This window comes from Dasypus novemcinctus, chromosome 4 (assembly GCF_030445035.2).
Source record: "Dasypus novemcinctus isolate mDasNov1 chromosome 4, mDasNov1.1.hap2, whole genome shotgun sequence".
Taxonomy (NCBI): Eukaryota; Metazoa; Chordata; class Mammalia; order Cingulata; family Dasypodidae; genus Dasypus; species Dasypus novemcinctus.
The window spans coordinates 70,124,042-70,148,756 of NC_080676.1; the positions used below are offsets into that span (position 1 = coordinate 70,124,042).

The 24,715-nt window shown below is 42.5% G+C and overlaps 1 protein-coding gene and 1 non-coding gene across 2 annotated transcripts in view; one reads left to right on the forward strand and one right to left on the reverse strand.

The window, feature by feature from the left end:
• LRRC15 (leucine rich repeat containing 15) overlaps nt 1-18,661 on the reverse strand; it is a 40,854-nt gene extending 22,193 nt beyond the window's left edge. The window contains exon 1 of the mRNA XM_058295553.2: nt 18,403-18,661. The gene's annotated coding sequence lies outside the window, so the exon portion shown is untranslated. The remainder of the gene's footprint in view (nt 1-18,402) is intronic.
• LOC111760865 (U6 spliceosomal RNA) lies at nt 7,827-7,933 on the forward strand. The gene has a single exon (XR_002794443.1). It is a non-coding gene; the product is annotated as a U6 spliceosomal RNA (small nuclear RNA).
• Nucleotides 18,662-24,715: the final 6,054 nt, after the last annotated feature.

Consider the following 24,715-nt stretch of genomic DNA (forward strand, 5'->3'; position numbering starts at 1 on the left):
CTCTCTGTGTCCATTTGCTGCGTGTTCTTCTTTGTCCGCTTCTGTTGTTGTCAGCGGCACGGGAATCTGTGTCTCTTTTAGTTGTGTCATTTTGTTGCGTCAGCTCTCCGTTGCGTGTGGTGCCATTCCTGGGCAGGCTGCTCTTTCTTTCGCGCTGGGCGGCTCTCCTTACAGGGCGCACTCCTTGCGCGTGGGGCTCCCCTACGCGGGGGACACCCCTGCGTGGCAGGGCACTCCTTGCGCGCATCAGCACTGCGCATGGCCAGCTCCACACGGGTCAAGGAGGCCCGGGGCTTGAACCGCGGACCTCCCATGTGGTAGACGGTTGCCCTAACCACTGGGCCAAGTCCGCTACCCTGAGGATCATTTTTTAATTGGTGAAATTAGATTCTATGAAATTTTAAATTATGCCTTTCTGAAACATTATCAAAAATAAAGAACAGGGAAACGCAGCCCAAGCCCCTGCCGAGCCGCCGGGTTGGGGGTCGGTGGAAGGGCGGGGAGACGGCGCGCGCAGAAGTCCGTCCCCTCACAGGGAAGCCCGGCTGCTGCTGGGCGAGGGCAGCGTCCTTCTGCCCTGTCATCTGGTCTTTTCTGTTTCCCCCTGTTTTCTGAAGTCGGCCTGACGGCTCCCACTGTGGCGGAGGCCCGGCCGTCGCCTGGGTCTGGAGGAGCCGCGCGCACCCCGCCCCTGGCGGCCGAGCTGCCTCCTCAGGAGGGACGGCGCTGCCGGGCCTGGGCCGCCGACGTTCCCTCCAGTGAGTCAGCCCGGCAGGCAGGGGGCGGGCGGCGCTACCGAGCCGGCGGGACGCGGGCCCGCCCCGAGCCCCGAGCCCCGAGCCCCGGGCCCCGGGCCCCGAGCGTCGCGGGCGAAGGCCAGGCCCGAGCCCGTGGGCGCCCGCGTCCTGCGGGCACGAGGAGGGGAGGCTTGTCCAGCCGGGACGCCGAGGGCGGCCTGGAGGGCAGGACGCAGGCCCCCTGAGGCCGAGGCGCTGGCGGGGTCTGGGGGCGGGCGGGCTTCCCAGCAGGGGCACCTGGGAGGAAAGGCCCCAAGGCAGGACAGGGGGGCGAGTTCTAAGGTGACTGGACGGTGAGGCCCTTGTTTGCCAGGCCCAAGAATTTGGATTTTTCTTTCCATTGGTGATTGGGAACTCAGCAAGGCTTTTCATTGTTGGTGTTGTTTCATTTGTTTTATTTTAGAGACTGGACCAAGTAAGGGGAAAGTTAAGGTTGTATATACATTACTAGAATCAATTAAAAAACAACAACGAGGGGATTAAAAAAATAAAAAAGAAAACAACGAAACCAGAGGCCTGCGTAACACACATGTAAACCACAGACTATAGTCAAGAGTGCAATTATAATAATGCTCTTTTATCAGTAGTAACAAACGTACCACACCTATGCGAGGTGTTAGTAATGCAGTATTTGGGAACTCTGTAATTTCTGCAAACCTATACCTTCTCTAACAGAGAGAGCGAGCCAGGACCCCCGACCCCCAGACCTGCCCCACCAGGCTCAAGGGCAGACTGAGTCCTTCCGCCAGCCCTCCCTAAGCTTACAAAATGCCTTAGAAACATTGTTTCTCAAAGAACCCACCTCATTCCTTTCCCTAGAAGGGTTTCAGAGTTTGAAATTAGACAGTTAACAGATGGGGCAGGGCTGGTTGTAGGGAGAAGGGAAAAGTTCTCTTTGGCCTGAAGCAATTTATTCGAGTTACATTTAATTGCATGTTTTAATATGAGACTTCTAAATTTTATGTTGCAATAAAAGAGCAGCCTTTGAAATGATTAAGCTCACAAGTTCGTCGTCCTCATGACTGGCGCAGCTTTCAACGCGTCACCACACCTAATTAAAAGTCAGAGGTGGTGCTGTAAGAGCTGCGCGTTTTCCTTAATTAGTACATGAATGAACAGGCCGGTTCTGAGTTCCCCACAAGACTGAAAGTTGCCCAGAAGCACAGGGGCATGTGGCCTCAAGCCAGGGAGCTCCATTCTCCCCCGACTCCCTTTGTCACACGCACCCCCGGCCCTCTCAGTGTGCAGCCCAAAAAGGAATAGGAAAATGCCATTAGCCAGACAAGCAGGTCAGAACACAGACCCTGCGCCTTAGCAAGTTGCTGCTTTCCCTCAGTATCAGCTTCCCCACCCACAAAGAGGGTGACATTACCCCCGTCACTAATTATGACAGTGTGTTATTTTATGAAAAAATCATATCTTTTCACCCCACCTCCTCTGATAAAGAAGGAGAAGGAAGGGAGGTAGGGGAGGGAGAAGGTGGGGATGGGAAGGAAGCAGGCAAAATTTGTCCCCACTTTGGCTGTTCCGAGACCCTCTTGACTGTGCACAGCCCAGCACACGCACGTCAATTTAGAACCTGATCTGCCAGCCTAGAGTGGCTGTTAGATAAATGCTAAATGACAGTAATGGTTCCACTTTCAGAGCCATCGCTGAATCCTTGGATTAAGTGCTGCCTATCATGTGCTGTTTCCCTGTTGACAAATTAAGGGACTTAGCCTTGCTTCTTAGGGCAGAGCACTGTGAAGACCGAAAGCCACAGCGGCGCTCGTTACACAGGGAGGGAGAATGGAGGCGGGAATGGACAGAAGGGGAGCCAGCCAGCAAGGGACGGGGGCAGAGAGCTGATGTCAGAGCTAGTTAAGGATCACCTCCTGGGCTTGCCCCATCCCTCCTGGGAGGCATTTTTGCACTTCCAGGCCCCAGCCTCATCTCAGACCAGAGGCCCCGGGTGTGTGGACTCCCTGGCCGTGCCAGGGAGCTAAGTATGCGTCCCTCCACCCACTCATAAACCGTGCCTTTATTTTTATCCCTCCTGGTTCCAGAAAGGATTTGAGGAAGCGCACACAAAATATAACGAAGATAAGGTAAATTAAAAGCAGGAAGCAGAGAAAGAAGAAAAACAAAAGTGAAGGACTGAAAGGGAGCTAGGAATGGGAGTAAAAATGAACATTTCAAAATCCTTGCTCAGCAGGTGTCCATTTGTGATCATTTATCCAGCTGCACACTTGTGATTTACCTGCTTTCCATGTGCATGATAGACAGATAAAAATCCATTTATTTTTTCAAAAAGGCTGGGATGCATTTTTGCCCTCCATCCTTCTCTCGTCTCCCCACCTGGAATGCAAACATGAGGCTGGAGGTGCAGCAGCCGTGGGAATAAACGCCACAGGCCACATATGGTAGAGCAAAGAGCAGACAGGAAAATAACAAGTGTTGGAGAGGAGACAGAGAAATTGGAAGTTCCATGCATTATTGATAGGAAAATAAAATGATGCCACTAGGGAAAGCAGTATGGTGGTTCCTCAAAAGGTTAAGCACAGAATTATCATATGACCCAGATAGTCAACTTCTAGGTATATACCTGAAGAAAGTGAAAACAGGGTCTCAAACAGATACTTGTCCCCCATTGTTTTAGCAGTATTATTCACAACAGAGAAAAAGTGGAAACAAGCCAAGCATTCATCAACAAAGGAACGGATAAACAACATGTGATACAGATACACAATGGAATATTATTTGGCCATAAGGAATGAAGTTCTGACACATGCTGCAAATGGGAGCACCTTTAAAATATTATATTCAGTGAAATAAATAAGTCACATAAGGACAAATATTATATATCATTTATAAGAGATGACTAGAAATAACAAATTCATAGAGGGAGAAAGTAGATTAAAGGGTGCCAGGGATTGAGGGGGGGTTGGAAATGAGAGTGATCAATTTGAAAGATTTTTTAAAAATATTTTTTTGTAAAGAAAGTAAAAGAAAACAGGACTGGAGAGTCCGATGACATTGTGGAGTAGCTGTCTGCACGCCCCAGGTCTGTCTCCGTGCTCATTGCTATGTGGGGCAAGCCATGCCCAACTTGGCTAAGCCAGCAGCCTCCCCGCTCCTGTGGCAGGAGCAACTGGAGCCCAGGGCTTCATGAAACTGCCTCGGGAGCAAAGAAAGATTGAGAAGGGAGGAAGGCAAGGCCAGAGGCTTCAGGGGCTCCCAACACGTGAGCGCTGAACCTGCAAGGGAAACCGAGGAGAGAAAACCAGAGAGGTAGAAAGTGCGGGACAACCTTACCAAAGTGGGTCATTTGCCTCGAAGCTTCTAGCAGGCAACGAGGTAAAGGAAATCAGGTCTGTACCTCCAGACACAAAGACAGTGGCTGGGAAGGAGTGTAAATAACCCTGAGGCGTAGGTCAGACAAGCATTTCTCTCAAAGGTGTTTGTACACAGACATCCCTTAGTACAAATGTTCCCAGCAAAAGCATCCTAACAGCAGACAGAGCTGTGAGTTCCACGGGACTGTTTCTTACAACCTCCCTCAGTGTGAGCCAATGGTGTCACCACAAACCAGGAAGCAAATTCTCAAGAGGACTCAATACGTGGGGTCTGGACCCCAGGTCTCTGCTCCTCTGGCTGGCTTGAGGGACATCTTTTAGATTACCAGGTGGGATGGATCACCAGCATGCCTCTTTCCAGAAACTCTCCTAAATATTATTCCTCTCGCCTGGTCTTTTTCTTCTTTTTTTTTTTTTTAGGGCTGGGATCAGAGATTGAAACTGGGACCTTGTATGTGAAAAGCCAGAGCTCAACCACTGAACCACCTCAGCTCCCCTGAGTTGGTTTTTTCATTTGGTTGCTTGTTGTTTGTTTTGTTTTCAGGAGGCACCAAGGACTGAACCCTGGTCCTCCCATGTAGGAAGCAGGTGCTCAGCCTCTGGAGTCACATGCGCTCCCATCACCTGAGCTTTTAAACCATGTTGGGTTGCCATGAGGCCAACTCTGCCCTCTTGGTCAAGTGTAAGGTGCAGGGCTTTCCCATCTCCAGAAAATACAGAACAACCCACGCTGGCCTTCACCTCTTCTTATGAAACCAACCTGCCTAAAAAGGAAGTATCTTTACATGATCAGTGGAGGAACTACTGGGTTAATCTGAGCTAAAAGCAGGAATTCCTCAGGAAGAAAGGAAGATGCAGGAGTTGGTGTCCAACCAGGCCTTTAAGTAATATCCCATAACTGAATCTATAAACCAAGACCACAGGGCTGGGCTCATTTAAAGAGGATGACATGGCAGGCCTGTCCAGATGATGACGCGCTTGGGAAGCCATGTCTTGCATGGAAGGGATGTGTCCTGTGAATCACCCCCCTCTCTTCCACTGGCCATCCTCAGTGAAGGAGGAAACCAGACCTGCGGTGCAGCACCACAGGGAGCTCAGTTGCCCACCAGCTCCATTATTCTGCTGAGCTGCCCAGGCTGCTCTGGTTACCCTGTTGCCTCAGGTTTGGTAGCAAACCTGTGTGATCCAGGAGTACCAGGGGAGGTCCTCGAGTTCACCGAGTCTTGCCCTTCATAGGACCATGTGGATGTCTATAGAATTGAAATGAACCCTTTCCCTTTACAGTTGAGGAAACTGAGTCTGGAGAGGAAAAGGATCTGCCCAGGGTCATGCAGAGAGGGGCAGAGCCAAGCAGGGAGTCGTGCACACCTTCTCGCTATCTTCCACCCTCCCTCCTTCCCTTCCTGCACCCTCTTCGCTCTCACCAGGAAGTATCTGAACCCAACACCTCAGACCTTGTGTACCTGCTGACCTCTTAGGTGCCTCCCCATACGCTGCCAGGGGAGAGCCTGCTTCACTGAGTATCATGGATGCTCAGTTACCTTCTGAACATAGTCATTCCTCACACAGTGTTGTGCGGGTCACAAAGCATTTTCTCATCCATGTTTCCTCCGTGGTTGTTCTAAGAACACACCAACTCCCAGCCATCCTCAGAGGTGAGAATAAGGCTGCAAAACCCCAGTGCACATTTATGTTTGCACTAGGAAAAATAAGATTCTGGTGCAATACGATGAGCTCTCTCTTTGTGGGCAAGGGGCAGGCAGCCTGTAACTTCTCTGGATCACACAGGCAGTGCTCCCAGTTGGCAGTGAGCCTTGGTCCCAATGGCAGCATGAACTGATCTGAGAGAACCTCACTCACCAGGCCTCCCTCCAACCAGGAGTCACAAGAACAACCAGCTGAGATGCATTTTTGCGCAGTGTGATGAGGGTGGTGGGAGTGTATGAGGGCAGGGACATTGGGGCAGGCCCTGGAACTGATTTCCCATCCATTCTGCAGTTGCTTGAGTGTTGGGAGGGAGACGGGAGGGTCAGCCACTTAGGTGCAGCCTGGGAAGGTGGGGGCAGGTGACAAGGATGGAAGTAGTCACTTCAGGACTCTTGTTCCTATAGCGTCAGAGTTAGAAGGGCCTTCCAGCCCAAAGTCCCATTTTACGGATGGTAACACTAAAGGCCCAGGGAGAGGAAAGTGCTTGCTCAAAGTCACACAGCCTCTGAGTAGCAAAGTGAAGAACCGAACCTCGATTGGAAAATGTGGCAGGATTTTCATCTAGGAACTCCTTGCCACTTTTCCATCTTCTCTCCCTGATGCCATCTCTGAAGTCTGGATATGGTAGGTGAGATACGGTGGGTCCTCTGTTCTGATGGTAGACCAGAGACCCATCATGGCATTACCGATCTTCACCTCTTGGCAGAGAGTCATCTCACTGAGCTCTCCGAGGGTCAATTGGCAGAGAAGGAAGGGGCCAGAACTAAGCTGTGATAAAGGGCTGAAAGGAAAGAAAGGTCAGAAGACCAAAGGGCTCCTGGAAAGGAGAATTCTGAAAGGGATGCCTGGGGAGGGGGTAGGGGTACTGGATGTCTAGTGGAAGGGGCACAGAGAAGGTGCAAAAAAACCGGACGCACACTTCAACCCCCTTGTTCTGGACGGAGCACAGCACCATAAAGTCTGTGTGTGAAGCCAGCCAGGGACATAAATTCCAAGGAGGCACCTGCAGACCAGCAAGAGGCCCCACCTGTGGAAATAGCAAGCTGCAAAAAAACCCTGTTATTGGACGGCTGTTTTTACATGTGTTTGTTTATTTGAGGACATGGACTGGCCCTAGGGCACTAAGCACCCAAGCCAACACAATGCCTTCAAATTGTCCCTCCACTCAGTGCAGACCAGCTTGACAATGCCTTGGTCAGTGTCCTAAATGACCAGTTCCTAGGCAGTAGGTTACACCTACATCCACCCACTTCAACCCAGGGCAGTACCAATTAATCACAGACTGGACAAGAGAGAAGGCATCATAAAGACTATTTTCCAGCCTCACATCTCTCTCCATCAAATACTGGAACTCCTTCTCCTGGAACTTGCACAGAGACGGGAGCTCCAGGTCCCATGTGGCCAGCCATTCCATCCTTGGATTCAGCCAAATTCTCCCTGCCTGTATTTCGAATCAGTTGGTCCTCATTCCATCCCTTGGAACCACATGGAACAAATCTCCTCGCTCTTCCCCATGCCAGCTCTTTAACTGGTTAAACATAGGAAACAGTACCCTAGAATCACCTCTTTTCCAGGTTGAACACCCGGTTCTTTTAACCAGTTTCCACATGACTGGTGGACTCACTCCTCCCTACTTTCCAACTTCATTCTTTTCTATTGAATTCTCTCCACTTGATTAATTACAGCTCCCCAGGACTGAACATGGCAGTCAAGTTGAAGAGCACATTTCAAATCACCCTCCTGCTAGAGGTCTAAAAGATGGCCTGTCCACACACCCTTTCTCACCAGATCTAAGCATCAGAGACTCAGACAGGAAGGCCACACTTTGCTCAGAGACAGCAATCATTGGCACCTTGTGGCTCATAGTTAAATATTTGTGGAAAACTGATTTTCCAAAACTAAATAAGGAAGAAGAATATTTAACTCTTTTAAAGGTAGCGAGGTCAAAGAAACCCCTATAGCACAGCATGTTTAGAAACTAACCTCTGTACTTGCTTCAGCAGCACATATACTAAAATTGGAACAATACAGAGAAAATTAGCACGGCCCCTGCACAAGGATGACGCACAAATTCATGAAGCATTCCATATTTTTTCTAATCTTTAAACCTATCATTACTATTTCATTTTCCTTTTAATTGAATTTGGCAATATAATAGGCTACATTTTTTAAGAAGTTTTGGACCACAGAGGGGTTCAGCTATGGCAGGGAAGGAATGCTGGTCTGGGGTGTTATTGATGGGGGACACATGGTTGGGAGGGAGTTATCTAGGGCATGTATATAGGGTATATAAAAATGTGCAGATATTCGTTGGGTATTTTCATAGTAGTTACAGTTACAAATGACAACTGAGGGAGTGCTGAGCTCCTAGCCAGGGGAGATCTGTCACATTCCCCAGGAGAACAGCAACAATCCCCCAAGTGCAAGGGCAAGGACCAGTGAGGAAGGATGGTCAGGTGATGAGTACTCGGTGCTGATGACTATGCTTGTGAGCCTGTGTGCCTGAGATTTCAACTGGGCCTGGGGCTGCAGGGTGCCTGGGAGTTGCATCCTGGGAGCCTCCATGCCGCTCGAATGTGGCCACTTTCTAGCCAAACTCAGCATGTGGATGCATTGCCTTCCTTCCAGTGTGGGACGTGACTCCCGGGAATGAGCCTCCCTGGCACCGAGGGATGACTACCAATCACTGACCAGTGATTAGCTAGAAAAAGACCTTGACTAAAAGGGGGAAACGGTAAAGACGAATGAGTTTATATGGCTAAGAGTTTTCAAAGAGGAGTCAGGAGGTCATGGGGTGAGGGGTCACACTTATGCATGCCTCAGCAGGATCCCAGAGACAGCCAAAGTAGATGCAACCCTAAGTACTGGTATTCCTGAGGGCTAGAGAGACACACAGGATCTTCAGTCATGGCAGATGATTCTGGAGTTTAGTGCCTTGTCAGTGGGCCCTACTTTTTAATTTCTGTTCCTGAGTGTGATGGAGTTGGACTCAGATGTGACCTTTGTACACATCCCTCTTCTATCACTTTTACTGAACCTGTGGTTGGTGCTGGGGTTGGTGTATACTCAGGAGACGTGAAGCTCTGGACTGGCCATGTGCCAGCTGGGCCCTGAGCCTCAGCAGAGTTGCAACACCTATTCTCCAGTTCGTTGGACTTATCCAGGTCAGCTAACAAGGAGGTGAAGATGGTCAACCACACCAGGGAACCAAGAGTGCCTACAACTACAAGCAAGAGAATTGCGTCTATCAGCCATGTGGGATCTATGCCCACTCTCAATATAGAGGTGGAGTGAACATTGCCATCCCAGGGTCCACAGGATGGAGGAATAAAACATGGATTAGAGTGGACTTACTGGTATTCTACTATAGAACTATTATGACTAGTAATGGAAGAAATATAGCATTGATGTGGAGAAAGTGGCCACAGTAGTTGCTGAGGGCAGGCAGAAGAAAGAAGAGATGTGATGTGGGGGCATTTTCGGGGTTTGGAGCTATCCTCAATGGTACTGCAGGGACAGATGCTAGACATTATATATCCTGCCATAACCCACTGAAAGTACAGGGGGAGAGTGTATACTACAATGTAAACTATAATCCACGCAGAGCAGCAGTGCTCCAAAATGTATTCACCAAATGCAATGAATGTGCCACAATGATGAAAGAAGTTGATGTGGGAGAAGTGGGTGTGTGGGGTGTGGGGTATATGGGAACCTTGTATATTTTTTAATGTAACATTTTTTGTGATCTAAGTATCTTTAAAAAAAAAACAATAAAAAATTATATTAAAAAAAAAAAGAAACTAATCTCTGTCAGGTCCCATTCTGGGTAAATGACTTATGTATTACACATTCATCCATTCAGGAGGTGCTAACTCTGAGCACCGACTATGTGCCGATCCCCGTACCAGCACCATGGGGGAAAACTAATTAATACACAGCTTTCATTCCAAGGATCCCAGTTAAGGAGATTAGAACATAAAGACCTACAGTGAAATGTGCTAGACACTGTAATCGAGGTATGGAAATAGGAAACCATTAGTTTCTTGTGTTTGCTTTACAGCTTACAACAAACTTAGTGGCTTAAACAACGCAAGTTTGTTACCTTACAGTTCTCGTGTCTACTAGTACAAAATAGGTCTTGCTGGGCTAAAACCAAGGTGTTGGCAGAACTGGTTCCTTTGGAGGCTCCAGGGGAGAATCTGTGCCCCTCCTTTTTTCAGCTTCTGGAAGTCGCTTGCAGTCCTTTGGCTCATGGGCCCTTCCACCATCTTCAAAGCCACCAGTGTCGCAGCTGCAAATCTTTCTCTGGTGCTAACCTCCTGCCTCCTTTTTTTCACTTACCAGGGCCCTTGTGCATTGGGCCCATCCAGATAATCCAGAGTACTTCTCCCCATCTCAAAATCCTTAACTGAACCACCTCCTGTGGAGTCCCTTTTTCCACATAAATTGACATAGTCACAGGTTCTGGGGACAAGAACGTGGACATCTTGGGTGGTTACTCTGCCCACCACACGGAACAACCCTAACTCTGCCTGGGGAAAGGATTATATTTGAATGGATCCTTGAAAGCTGAGCAAGAAAGCCTATCTGGCATAAAAGGGGAAAGATTTATAAGAAGAAGAAAGAAGCACTTGCACAAAGCATGGTACCAAGAAAGCCTGGTTGGTTTTTGTGGGTTTTTTCCCCTTTGCTTTCTTTTCCAGGAAGGAGCCAGCCTCTGCAGATTGCCTCTGTATGAGAGGCTCACTACCTTTCAAGGCAGCCCTTGACCTTCTTTTGTCAGCTCCGACCAGAGAAGACTCATCCTAAATTGAGCCCTGATGTTTTCATCATCACTGAAAATAATCATAGATCTCCCAGTATCCAAGAGTTAATTTAGATAGACCACAAAGGTGTACTGGGTAGTGGGAAGGTCATGGTAAGCAGGGGGCTGCTACATACCCAGGGAGCTCTCGAAGCTCACCCCTGAACAAAACTGTGATCTTCCTCAATGCCCCCAGGCAGCTTGCTGACCAGTAACTTACTAGAGCAATTCCATTCCCGAAGCTGAGTGGTCATCAGAATTCCACCGATCCCATCTCCCCTACACCTGCCCTACAAATCAAATTACAAGAATTTGAACTGAGGCCATAGCTTAAAGTACAAAATTAAAATTAAAAAACAACTTCAAAATTCTGATATTTTCATTTCTCCTTTGATGTCACTGGGAACATAAAGTGCAAACATAAAGGGTTTGGAGCCAAGAAGGAATCCCCATTCCCCCTGTTAGTCCCTTCTCACCAAGCAGGAATGCAGCTGCATTACAGGGGCTCTGACAGGCCTAGTCTGGTGCTCCCTGCTGGGAAGGTCAGGAGGATAGAGTAGGAGGCTCTGGGCTCTGTAGCCTGTGATGTGGGAGAGGCCTGTCTTGAACACCTCCATCCTAATACTTTCTCTCTCTCTCTGCATCCTCCATTGACATCGTTTGGTCCCAAGAGTAGCCTGGCACAAAGGAGTACAGCCTGGGTGCTGGAGGCAATGGACCTGCCTCCCCAGTGCACCACCCACCAGTGGAACTGCTCCCAGCTTCAGCCTACAAGGCACCTACTTGACTCTCATGACAGCCCAGTTTGGATGGGGAGACTGGGGTTCTAGAAAATAAAGGCACAGTATGTGGCAAAGCTAAGACCCACATCTTCTGAGTCCAACTCTCTGCTGTTCCCACTGCCCAGGACACCTCCGGTGGACTCCAGGTCCCTCCTGCACTTAGATTTCTACCTCTCTCTTACCTACTTTCTCTCCCACCTTACCTCCCTCCCCATTCTTTTTTCTTTCATATCCTTTTATCTTTATTCCTTCTTCTTTTCTCTTTCTCAGTAGCCACACTCCCTGAAAGTAATGCTCAGCTCTCAGGGGCCCCACTAGGCTTGAGGGTGAGGGACCAGAACCCCTGGGACAGGCTGGCTAGTCACAAACATGAGTACCCTCCTGGCAATTATGCCTTCCCGCTTAGCATGTGCCTGGGTCGGGCAGCTGACCCTGTCCACACCAGGGGAAGCAATGGGGGCGGAGGGCTTAGTCAGGCTCTAGGCCAGAAGCTGGGAGACTTCCGCTCATAGACAGCTCTGCCAGTCATGACCTGAGCTATGTTCCCATCCCACTCTGGACCTCAGGCTTCCCATCTGTAAAGTGGGGTAATGTTACCTATCTTCCAGGGTTGTTGTGAGGGTAAAGAAAATTGACCTCCCAGCGACAGGCATATATTAGCTGTTTAACAAAGGTTGGTTGAATATGGCAGCAGCTGGAACACAGAACCCTCCCAAGGGAGATGTCAGATAGACTTGGAAACATCATTATAGGCGCTGGGTCGATAAAAACCAGGACGCATCTTGAAGCATTTGACTCCCACGCAAAGGGAATAGAAAAGGGTGTCACTGGGCAGAGGCTGACAACTGTTTTTTTTTCTCCTAGACATCTCAGGACTCAGGATCCAGCCACTGGAGTCAATTAATGTCTGTTTCTTTATGATGTTGATAGAATCACCTTGTAACATTCCAGCTGCCTGATGAAGGTGCGAGCAGCTGCTGGGTAGTGAGCCCAGGAATTTCCCGCCTTTGGCACACCCTGGTAGTAATAGTGATTTTTAAAAGCTGGGAAGCCCAGAATGACTTCTCCCAAAACAGACCTGGCCAGTCCAACGCCAGCAGAGCCTTACCTGCAGTGGCTCCAGAAAGAGAAGCCAATTACACCACCATATGGGAAGAGTGTCGTAATGGTGGCAGCCCCCAGGGCGAGAGGAACCCAGGGCAAGGAAGGCCCAATTTGGCCAGGGGAAGAAGTCAAGAAAATATCCAGAGCTGGAAACCTGAAGAATGACAGTGGATGGACATTTAGCTAAGCATGCAAACTGATCACATCCAATTATCTCTTTTCCCACCCAGGGAACCCCACGAGATGGTAGCGAGGGGATTAAAATGATATAAACTTACAAGTCACAGGGTGCCTGAGAGGAGTGAGTCATCAATGGACTGGAGATTCCAGTAAGCCTATGAAACAGAGCAGCTGCAGGGGCATTAAAGTGGAGGAGAGCAAGTCACAGCTGAGTATGAATAGAGAGATCCCAGCTTCCAAATAGAACCATGGAGAGGCTTGAAAATTGATTTCTCTGGGTAAAATATAGGACCAGTGTGAGATATTGGAATAAAAATCAGGGCTCATTTGAATGTTATGGTATGGAATAGTCACTCCTACTTCCATCCCCAGGAAAACAAAAGAGTTCTTTAAAGAAATTAGAAGGTCCTAGAGAAAACAACCCTCAATAAGCATCCTGGCTTATAGAGGTTCCTGGAATAACCCTCAGCTTGTACCCCAGTACCCTAAAAGCTTGCCTGTCGATAACTGTTGCCCATATGCACAAAGCTCCCGGAAGTTTTTACTGCATGAACTTCCAAAATATTAACCAACAACCAAGGGTTTAAAGGAAGCAAGCAAGTAAGCAAGCAAATAACAACAAAAGTTCCAGATTAAACATGTAGAAAACAAAAGGAACTTTAAAAACTAAAAACTTTAAAAACTTCAGTATCCCAAGAATAATCCAAAAATAACTTGCACCCAAAACCAAAAATAATATTCTATAAAAAGGAACAATGACATCAGAAATTAAAAATACAAGTGCAGAAGTTAAAATTTTATTTAAAGGGTTGGAAGATAGAGTTGAGGAGTCTCTCAGAAAGTAGAAAAGAGAGATAGATTTAAAAGATGAAAGTAAAGAAAAGAAATAAATATTTTAAAAGAGGACAGAAAATTGTCAAAGAAACAATAAGAGAATGTCACAAAACTTAAAGACACACATCTCCAGAGACCCTGGAAGTGCCCATCAGAGTGAATGAAATAAAAAGCAATAGACAGCACATCATACTGAAATCAGAATACCAAGAAAATAGAGACATTCCAGAAGTCTTCCAAAAAAGGAAGGAGAGGTCACCTATAAAGAATGACAGCAAATTCTTACCAGCAACCTTGGAGCTAGAAGATAATTTGGATTTAGAATTCTATTCCCAGCCAAACTAGCAATCAAATATAAAAGAAGAATAAAGGATAAAGAAATTTGCAAGCAAAGACTTAGAAAATTTATCTTCTGTATCTCTTTTCCTAAGAAGTTATAAATGAGGGAGTAAAAGAGAAAGAGGATGGCATGGAGTTTTAGAAACAGGAAAGCAAGGAAAGAAAGCAGCAAAGAACAGCTCCAGGAAATAGCTGGAGAAGAGGCCAAGAGAGCAGCCATTCCAGAGTAGTTCCTAGAAATTCTAGAGAAGTGCTAGAAAAGAAATGCAATTATAGTATACTACTTGACACTATAATAAACAATATTTATAAAGAAACAATAATGTGAAACCCTTTTTACTGACTTTCAATTTTTGAGCAATCAAAAAATTATGGTAAGAGCAGAAAGAATATATAAATCATCAATCCTGACAGCAGCTGGGAAGTGGAAGGAACAGGAGAGCACACTAATTACTCACAGAGTGTGGTGTTAATAGAGAATGTCTGTAGTTAATGGAACAAGGTATAAAGGTGAAATTTAAAGTTACAAATGTAAGTATTAAAAGTACTATAAATAGTGCTAGAACTTTTAAGTTAAACCACTGGCAACTGCTGTTTTTAGGTCAAAAAGAGATGAATATCAGAAATTCCATATGGGTCAATCTAATAATGTGATCAGAAATACAGAATACCTCAGGAAATTAAGTGTAACTACTAAAAAAAAAAAACCTTTATTTCAACCAAGGATTGTCCAACCATAGTTAAATAACAAGAAATTAAGGATGGTAGTTGGTATATTTGACCGGTAGTTAAGACACAGTAAAATCCATGTTTGGAAAGAGAAAAGAAAGACTGAATACTTTAAACATCATTGGAAATTTTATTATGTATGTTACAAAAATAAAAGATAATGACTAAAAGAATAATAATTTTTCAAAAATCCAATATACAACTTCCAAGCCAGGAAAGAAATAAAGAGAAAGAGAGAGAGAGAATGAAAGATTTAAACTTTATCAATCCATGAGAGGGCATGAAAGGAAGAGGAAAAAATCAAAGAAAGAATGGGTATTAAAAAACACAAAATAACTTAGTAGTAATAATAAAATGTAACCAGCTAAAATAAATGTAAATAAATCAATTTTGCTTATTAACAGAAAGATATTAACTAGATAAAATTTAGAAAAATTCAGTTATATGTTGCTTATAAAAGATACAACTAAAGTGAAACTAAAGAGATAAAGTGAGTAAAGTGGATGTGGCTCAAGAGCTGGGCACCCACCTACTACATGGGAAGTCCCAGGATCGGTTTCCAGTGCCTCCAAAAGAAAATGAGCAAGACAGTGAGCTGATGCAATAAGATAACACAATGAGAGACACAACAAGCAGGGAGTAGAAGTGGCTCAAGTGATTAGGCACCTCCCTACCACATGGGATGGTCCTGGGTCCAATTCCTGGTGCCTCCTAAAAAGAAGACAAGTAGACACAGAAAACACACAATGAACAGACACAGAGAGCAAATGTTGAATTCCACCAATGAGGGGGTGTGGAGAAATAAATAAAATAAATCTTTAAAAATATATAATTATACATAATTATAAAAGGTTAAATTCACTAGGAAATTTTAATAATCTTAAATATGTGCCTAATAATATAATATATACATTATATATACATGTTTATACAAATTGAAAGAATTATAAGGGGTAATTGACAAATCCACAAAATCAAACTTTTCTCAGTAATTAATTGATCAGTAAGTTTACAGAACAATACAATAGAACAACACAATTAAGCTTCATGTAATGGATATATATAATATCCTGAACTCAATTTAGAAAAGAATATAATTTTCTCAAGCACATAAGGAACAAAATTTGATTATGCACTAGGCCATAAAATAAGTCTCAAAATTTTTTCATGAATTGGGATATACAGACCACTATTAAGTTAGAAATTAATAATAGGTTTAAAAAGCATCAGAATAAAAAGCACACTTGTAAATAATCCATGGTTCAAAAAAATCATAATGGAAAAGAGAAAATACAGAGTGAATAATAACGGAGAATTAAAAATAATATCATACCTTAAAACATGGGAACTACTACTAAAGCAGTGCTTTCAGGAAACTTATATGCTAAAAAGAAGAAAGGATGAAAATTGACAACTTAAAATGTCGGGGATAAAAAACAACTAAATAAACTCAAAGAAAACAGAAGAAAGGGAGTAATAAAAGCTGAAAACAAGTGAAAGAGAAAACAATGATACAATGGAGAGATGCAAACAAAAACCAAAGGTTTTTTTGATAATAAAATAGACATTTTACATTGCAAGATTAATAAGGGAGAAAGGGATATGGCTATAAACAATAATAGGGATGAAACAGATTTTAAAGCAAAATAAAAACACAATGAGCAACTTTTGGCTAATAAATTTGAAAACTTAGAGGCAAAATGGGCAATTTCGTCAAAAATATAATTTAACAAAAGGAAAAAGAAAATTGAATAGCTCTCAAACTACTGAAAAAACTTAAATCAGTAGTTAAAAATAAACCCCGATAGGACTGTACAACACACTGAACCCTACTGTAAATGATGGACTATGGTTAATAGCAAAATTATAAAAATGTACTTTCATAAATTGTAACGAATGTACCACACGAATGCAAGATGTTACTAATCGGATGGTATATGAGAATTCTGTATTTTATGCATGATTTTTCTGTAAACCTACAACTTCTCTAATAATATATATTTACAAAATAAAATAAAATTTAAAATCAACACACACACATACTGTGGTAGCCAGGCTCCAAAATGGCCCCCAATGACCCTCACCAACTAGTATTCATGCTCTTGTGTAGTGCCCTTCCTCAATGGATAGGGCTGTCCTGTATAAACCAGTAAGATACTATGGAAATGATGAAGTGCAACTTCCAAGGATAGACCTTAAAGACCTTTTGGCATCTGCCTTGGTATCTTTCTCTTGGATCACTTGCTCTGGGGGTACCCAGCTGCCATGTAGTGAAGACACTCAAGTAACCCTACGGAGAGGTTCACGTGCCAAGGACCTGAGGTCTCCTGCCAATGACCAGAAAGAAACTGCCAACAACCATATGAAGGGGCCATTTTAAGCAGATTCTCCTGCCTCAGTCAAGCCTTCAGATGACTGCAGTCCAGCTGACGTCTTGATGACAAGTTCATGAGAGACCCTGAGCCAGAGGCACCCAGCTAAGCCACTCCCAAGATTCTGACACTCAGAAACTTGGGGGGTAATAAATATTAGTGTTTCAAGCTACTGAGATTGGGATGTTTGTTATGCGGCATTGGACAACAAGTACGCATGCACAACACCAGGCCAAAATAGTTTTACAGAGGAGTTAAAAACAAAGTACAGATCATCTCATTTTTTTTCCGAACTATTCCTGAGAGATTGTCCCCTCCCTCTGATTTTATGCAGTTGGCATAATCTGTTTGCAGAAACCAGTCGAATATATTGTTTTATAAAAATTTACAAGCAGGGGAGTGGATGTCTCAAGTAATTGAGTGTCTGCTTCCCACATGGGAGGTCCCCGGTTTGGTTCCCCGTGCCTCCTAAAAAAAAAACAAGCAAACAAATGAAAAAAAACAATTCAAGAGAGCTGATGTGGCTAAGTGGTTGAGCACCAGCTTCCCACTCATGAGATCCCGGGTTCAATCCCCAGTCCTGGTACCTCAAAAAATAAAAATAAAAATAAAAAATAAATTTACAAGCAAATCTCACTCATAAACAGAGAATAAAAGTTCTAAACAAAATATTAGCAACCTGAATCAAGCAATGTATTTTTTTAAACTCCTGGCCATCCTTGGTTTACCACGGGAACACAAGAATGCATTTACTTTTAAAAATCTATAGACTTAAAAGAAAAAAGAATCTGTAGATTTATTCACTACGTTAACACATTGAAGGAGGAAAACTTAAGTTTCTCAGTAAATAAAGATAAAAACATTTGATAAAATTTAACACCTACTCATCAATTAAAAAAACACTTTAAAAACTAGGGTTAGATCCAAGATGACGGCAGAGTAGGGAGCTCTAAGATTCAGTCATGAGCTATCTAAATCAAAAGTTTGGGGGCTGTGGAGACGAGAAGAACACCAAACACCATCCAGGGAAGAATAGAAGATTACAGTCTGCCGTGAAGATCTGCGTAGATCGCTCCACCTGGTGGAGGCGGGGTGCCCATCCCCCGCTCGCGCGGCAGGCCGCCTCAGGAGCGGAAATGGAAATGGAAATGGAAATGGAAATGGAAATGGAAATGGAAATAAAAGCTCCGTTTCCAAAAGCAGGGGAGGGGAGGGGTCCCGGCACCGACGATGGGTGGTGGTTAGCAAATTGGGCTAGCTGGATTCCAACTCTAAGTACAGGTAAAATCTTAAACCCATGTAAGCCAGCAAGAAGCCAGGAGCCTTTGTTGTAGCTCTGCCACCGGCAGGAGTGGAAGCAGGGTTAATTGAGAAGCACAGTAGATTCCCAGGAGGGCAGGGATCAGGTTGGAGACCCACCTGTGGCCCCTGCGCAGGCCCCCACGCCCAGCAGGGGTGGAAGTCCGGCACAGTTTGAACACTGTCTCGGGGCAGCATGGCAGATTCATCCTGTCCACCTCGGAGAGCCCAGCACAGGTGGTGGTGATTGATTAGAGAACTCAAATCCAAGGGTCTGGAATATGACAAGTTTCATCCCAGCGATGCTGGTGGCCTCCGTCGCAACCACACCCGGGACAGAGGCTAAATCAGCTGAGAATTAAAGGCACAGCAACACCTTGGGCTGTCAGAGGTGTGAACAGCGCCACCTGCTGGGTATGTCGGGAAAGCAAAGATTCAGGGAGTCATAGGAGAAGTTTGGCAGCCTTTAGGGTCTCCTCCCCATTAGTATGGATTTTCACCCCCTTTCTGGGTCCCTGGGTCTGTTTTCGTGGGGAAATCTGATCTGGGAAGGTTATCTCCAGGAAGACACCCCTACCAAAATTAGCCTTCAGGTAATAGCAGCTACAGAAAATGAATGGACTATTAAACTTATGTAGAGGCAAATCAAAAAACAAAACAGATTAACATTCCTAGAGGAGGAACAGGGGAAAGGAAGCTTTCTCCTAGAGATGAAGTAAGTGCATAAATAGTGCAATCTTGAAATCTGAACTATATATTCAGGGTAAAAATCAGATTAATAAGAGCTTAAAAATTCTGATTTGTTAATCACAAGCTATTTTAAAAGTTCAAAATAAGTTGAAAAAATACAAAAGAAAAAGAAAACAAAAAAAATAATACTAAGTTGAACCAAGTATCAAAGAGGAGCTTTAGCAAGAAGCCAACCAATAAGAAAATCACAGGCTAAACAGAGAAACAGCCGAGAATAAATGGACATCAAGTAAATCAGATGCTGGGACACCATCAAAAAAATTATAAGCTATACTAAGAAACAGAAAGATATGGCCTAAATGAACAAACTAAACGTCCAGACAAGATACAGGACATAAGCCAACTAATTACAGATGTCCAAACAAAGTCCTTAATAAATTCAAAGAGAGCCCTAAAAATATCAAGGATATTAAGAAGACAATGGGTACTAGCAAAGAATTTGAAAGCATGCAAAGAAAAATAACAGCTCTCATGGGAATGAAAGGCACAATGAATGAAATTAAAAATACACTGGAAGGGTAAGAAAATAGGAGCCATCTATATGCTGTCCACAAGAGAATCACCTTAGACCCAAAATACCAATAGATTGAAAGTGAAAGTCTGGAGAAAGATATTCCATGAATGCAGTAACCAAAAGCAAAAACAAAAAAAATAAACAAACTGGAGTACCTATACTTATATCAGATGAAACAGACTGTAAAAGAAAACTATTAGAGACAAAAAGGAAATTATTTATTAATAAATGTGGCAATTCACCAGGAAGAAATAACAATCATAAATGTGTATGCACCTAACCAGGATGCCCAAAGATACATAAGGCAAAAATTACAAAACTGAAGGGAGAAATGATATCTCTACAATAATAGTTGGAGACTTCAATATACACTCTCAGCATTGGATAGAACATCTGGGTACAGAAACAATAAAGAAACAGAGGACTTGAATAATATGATAAATGGACTAAACCTAATAGACATATATGGAACACTGCACCTCAAAACAACAGCACATACATTCTTCTCAAGGGCTCATGGATCTTTCTCCAGGATAGTATTATGTTGGGTCACAAAGCAGCTCTCAATAAATTCAACAAGATCAAAATCATACAAAGCACTTTCTCTGATCATAATGGAATAAAGTTGGAAATCAACAAGAAGTAGAAAATCGGGAAATTTACAAATATATGGCGATTAACCAACACACTCTTAATCAGTGGGTCAACCAAGAAATTATGAGAAAAATCAATAAATATCTCAAGATGAATGAAAATGAGAACACAACATATCAGAACTTATGGGATGCAAAGAAGGCAATGCTGAGAGGGAAAATTATAGCCCTCAATGCTTGCATTAAAAAAGAAGAAAGAGCTAAAATCCATGACCTAATTACACACCTGGAGGAAATAGGAAAAGAACAACAAACTATTCCCAAAGCAAGTAGAAGGAATTAAATAACAAAGATCAGAGCAGAAATAAATGAAATTAAGAACAAAAACAAAACAATAGAGAGAATTAACAAAACCAAAAGTCAGTTCTTTGAGAGGATTAACAAAATTGACAAACAAAAAAAGAGAGAAGATGCAAATAAATAAAATTTAAAAATGAAAAAACTGACCCCACAGAAATAAAAGAAATCATAAAAGGATACTATGGACAACTATACACCAACAAACTAGATAATGTAGATAAAATAGAGAAATTCCTAGGAACATATGAACAAATAACTCTACTGACCCTAGAAGAAATAGAAGACCTCAACAAGCCAAACACAAGTAAAGAGAATGAAACAGTCATCAAACAACTCCCCAAAATGTAAAGCCCAGGACCAGATGGCAGGTGAGTTCTACCAAGCATTCAAAGAAGATTTAATACCAATCTTACTCAAGCTCTTCCCAAAAAATTGAGCAAGAAGGAATACTACCAAACTCATTCTATGAAGCCAATATCACCCTAATACCAAAGCCAAATAAAGATATTATGAAAAAAGAAAATTAACAGACTCATTTCACTAATAAATACAGATGTAAAAATCCTCAACAAAATACTTGCTAATCGAATTCAACTGCACATTAAAAGAATTACTCATCCTGATCAAGTGGGTTTTGTACCAGGCATGCAAGGGTGGTTCAACATAAGAAAATCAATCAGCATAATACACCACATTAATAAATCAAAGAAGAAAAATCACGTGATCTTATCAATTGACACAGAAAAGTCATGTGACAAAATAAAGCATCCTTTCTTGATAGAAATATTAGAAAACTCAGGAAACTTTCTCAACATAATAAAGGCCATATATGACACTAATGCAACATAATAAAAGCCATATATGAAAAAGTCCACAGCTAACATTATACTCAATGCTGAAAGTTTGAAAGCTTTCCTGTTGAGATTGGGAACAAGACAAGGATACCCACTGTCACCACCATTATTCAACATACTGCTAGAAGTTCTAGCTAGAATAATCACACAAGAAAAAGAAATAAAAACATCCAAATCATATGGAAAGAAGTAAAACTTTCACTGTTGGCCGATTATATGATCCTATACCTAGAAAGTCCCAAAAAATCTACAATAAAACTGCAAGAGCTAATAAAATATTTCAGCAGAGTGTCAGGATACAAGATTGATATGCAAAAATCAGTGGAGCTTCTATAAACTAGTAATGCACAATCTGAGGAGGAAGTCAGGAAAAAAATTCCATTTACAATTTTGAATACTGAAAGAATCAAATATTTACGAATAAACTTAACCAAGGTGTAAAGTAGGTGTATTCAGAAACTACAATGCACTGCTAAAAGAAAGTTTAGAAGACTTAGTAATGGGAAGAACATTCCATGCTCATGGATTGGAAGACTTAATATCATTAAGATGTCAATTCTACTCAAATTGATATAAAGATTCAATGCAATCCTGATAATAATTCCACCAGCATTTTTTAAACAAATGGAAAACATAATTATCAAATTTATCTGGAAGGGTAAGAGACCCCGAATAGTGAGAGGAAAAGAAAAGTTGAAGGACACTCACTTCCAGATTTTAAATCATATTACCTAGTTACAGTGGTAAAAACAGAATGTACTGGCTTAAAGAATGACACATAGATCAATGGAACCAAATTGACGGTTCAGAAACAGACCCTCACATCTATGGTCAAGTGATTTTTGACAAGGCTGTCAAACCCACCCATCTGGGAAAGAACAGTCTAGTCAACAGATGGTTCTGGGAGAACTGGATATGCATAGCCGAAAGAAAGAGGACCCCTATTTCACACATACAAATACAAAAATTAATTCATAATGGATCAAAGACCTAACTATAAAAGCTAAAACCATAAAGCTCCTAAAAGAAAATGTAGGAAAACATCTTCAAGACCTGGTGGTAGGAGGTACATTCTTAAACCTTACACCAAAAGTATGAGCAATGAAAGAAAACATGGATAAATAGGACTTCCTCAAAATAAACACTTTTGTGACTCGAAGGAATTTGGCAAGAAGGTGAAAAACGCAACCCACTCAGTGGGAGAAAATATTTGGAAACCACATATCTGATAAGAATTTGATTTCCATTCTGTATGAAGAGATCATACAATGCAAGAATAAAAGAACAAGCAAAATGGACAAAAGACTTAAATAGACATTTATCTAAAGAGGGAAAATAGCCATTATTTTAAAAAACAGGAAATGATAAGTGCTGGAGAGGATGTGGAGAAATAGGAACACTCCTTCACTGTTGGTGAGAATGTAAAATGGAGCAGCATCTGTGGAAGACAGTTTGGCAGTTCCTCAAGAAGCTAAATATAGAACTGCTATATGATCCAGCAATTCCCCTACTTGCAATATATTCAGAAAAACTGAAAACTGACATGAACAGACATCTGCACACTAATTTCATAGTGGTATTATTCATAAATGCCCAAAGATGGAAACAACCCAAGTGTCCACCAACCAATGAATGGATAAATAAAATGTGGTATATACATATGACAGAATACTATGCTGAAGTAAAAAGAAATGAAATTGGGACACATATGAAAACATGGATGAATATTGAAGACATTATGCTAACTGAAATAAGCCAGATACAAAAGAACAAATATTGCATGGTCTTATTAATATGAACTAAATAATAAGAAAAAATGGATGGAGTTAAAATCAAGAGTATAGGTTATTAGGAGATAAGAGGTGGGCTTTGAAGGAGTACTAATGCTTAATGTATATAGAAGTTTTAATTAACTTGGCTGTAAAAGTGTAGAAATAGAGTTGATGGTAACACATTATAGCAAGTAGCAGCTGGTTTATAAATGGGATTGTTTCTGAAAAGGGTAGTCTAGGGGTGGAAATTGAAAGAAAGCTAGAGAATAATCTAGGGACAGAGTAACTGAACCCAGAGGTGAATGAGAATTGTGGTTGATAGTACAAATCTAAGAATGTCTTTCTGTGAATTAGAACACATATATGTCACTATTGCAGGGGAGTGAGAATGTGGAAAAGCATGGGAAAAATACAATTAATGTAACCTATGGACTATACGGTAAAATCCTTGCATCAGTGCCAAAGATGTTCTGTGTTAATAATAGGGGAATATGAAAAAAATATTCCAAATGTACACTATGGACTATAGCTAGTGGTAATGGTCTGGTGATATTATCTCATAATCTGTAAGGAATGTTCCACAACAGTGTGGTGTGTTAGTGAAGGGTTGTTGTATGGGAGTTTTACACATGTGTATGATTGTTTTGTAAGTTCACAACTTCTACAATAAAAATATATTTTTAAAAAATACACTAGAGGCATACAATAGCATATTTGAAGAGGCCGAAGAAAGAATAAGCAAGGTAGAAGACAGGGTTTCCAAAACTGAACAGACAGAACAGATAGAGAAAAGAATGACAGCACAAGGTGCACAAACATATGCATCATGGATGTCCCAGAAGAAGAAACAGGAATAGGGACAGAAGGAATATTTGAGGAAATAATGATCAAAACTTTCCCAATTTATTTGAAAGACATAGGTACACATGTCCAAGAAGCACAATGTACTCTAGTCTAAATAAATCCAAATAGACCTACTCCAAGATACATACTAATCAGAATGTCAAATACCAAAGACAGACTACTGAAAATACTCAAAGAGAGAATATTGAAAGCACCAAGAGAAAAGTGATTCATCACATACAAGGGATGCTCAACAAGACTAAGTGCTGATTTCTCATCAGAAACAACAGAGGCAAGAAGGCAGTAGTATGATATATTTAAGGTACTGAAAGAGAAAAACTGTCAGCCAAGAATTCAAGCAAAATTATCCTTCAAATGGACGAGTATCCACTAAACAAAAACTGAGAGAATTCATTACCAAAAGAATGGCCCTACAAGAAATACTAAAGGGAATTCTGCAGCCTGAAAGGAAAAGACAGGAGAGAGAAGCTTAGAAGAGAGTCTAGAAATGAAGATTACTAGTAAAAGTAACTAAAAGTGTAAAAAGAGTGATGAAAATAAGATGTGACATATAAAAGCCAAAGGACAAAATGGGTGAAGTAGGTACTGCCTTCACAGTAATAACATTGAATGCTAATGTATTAACTCCCCAGTGAAAAGGCACAGACAGGAAGAATGGTTAAAAAAGTATGAGCCATTTATATGCTGTCTGCAAAACCCTAGGCTCAAGGATACAAACAGGTTGAA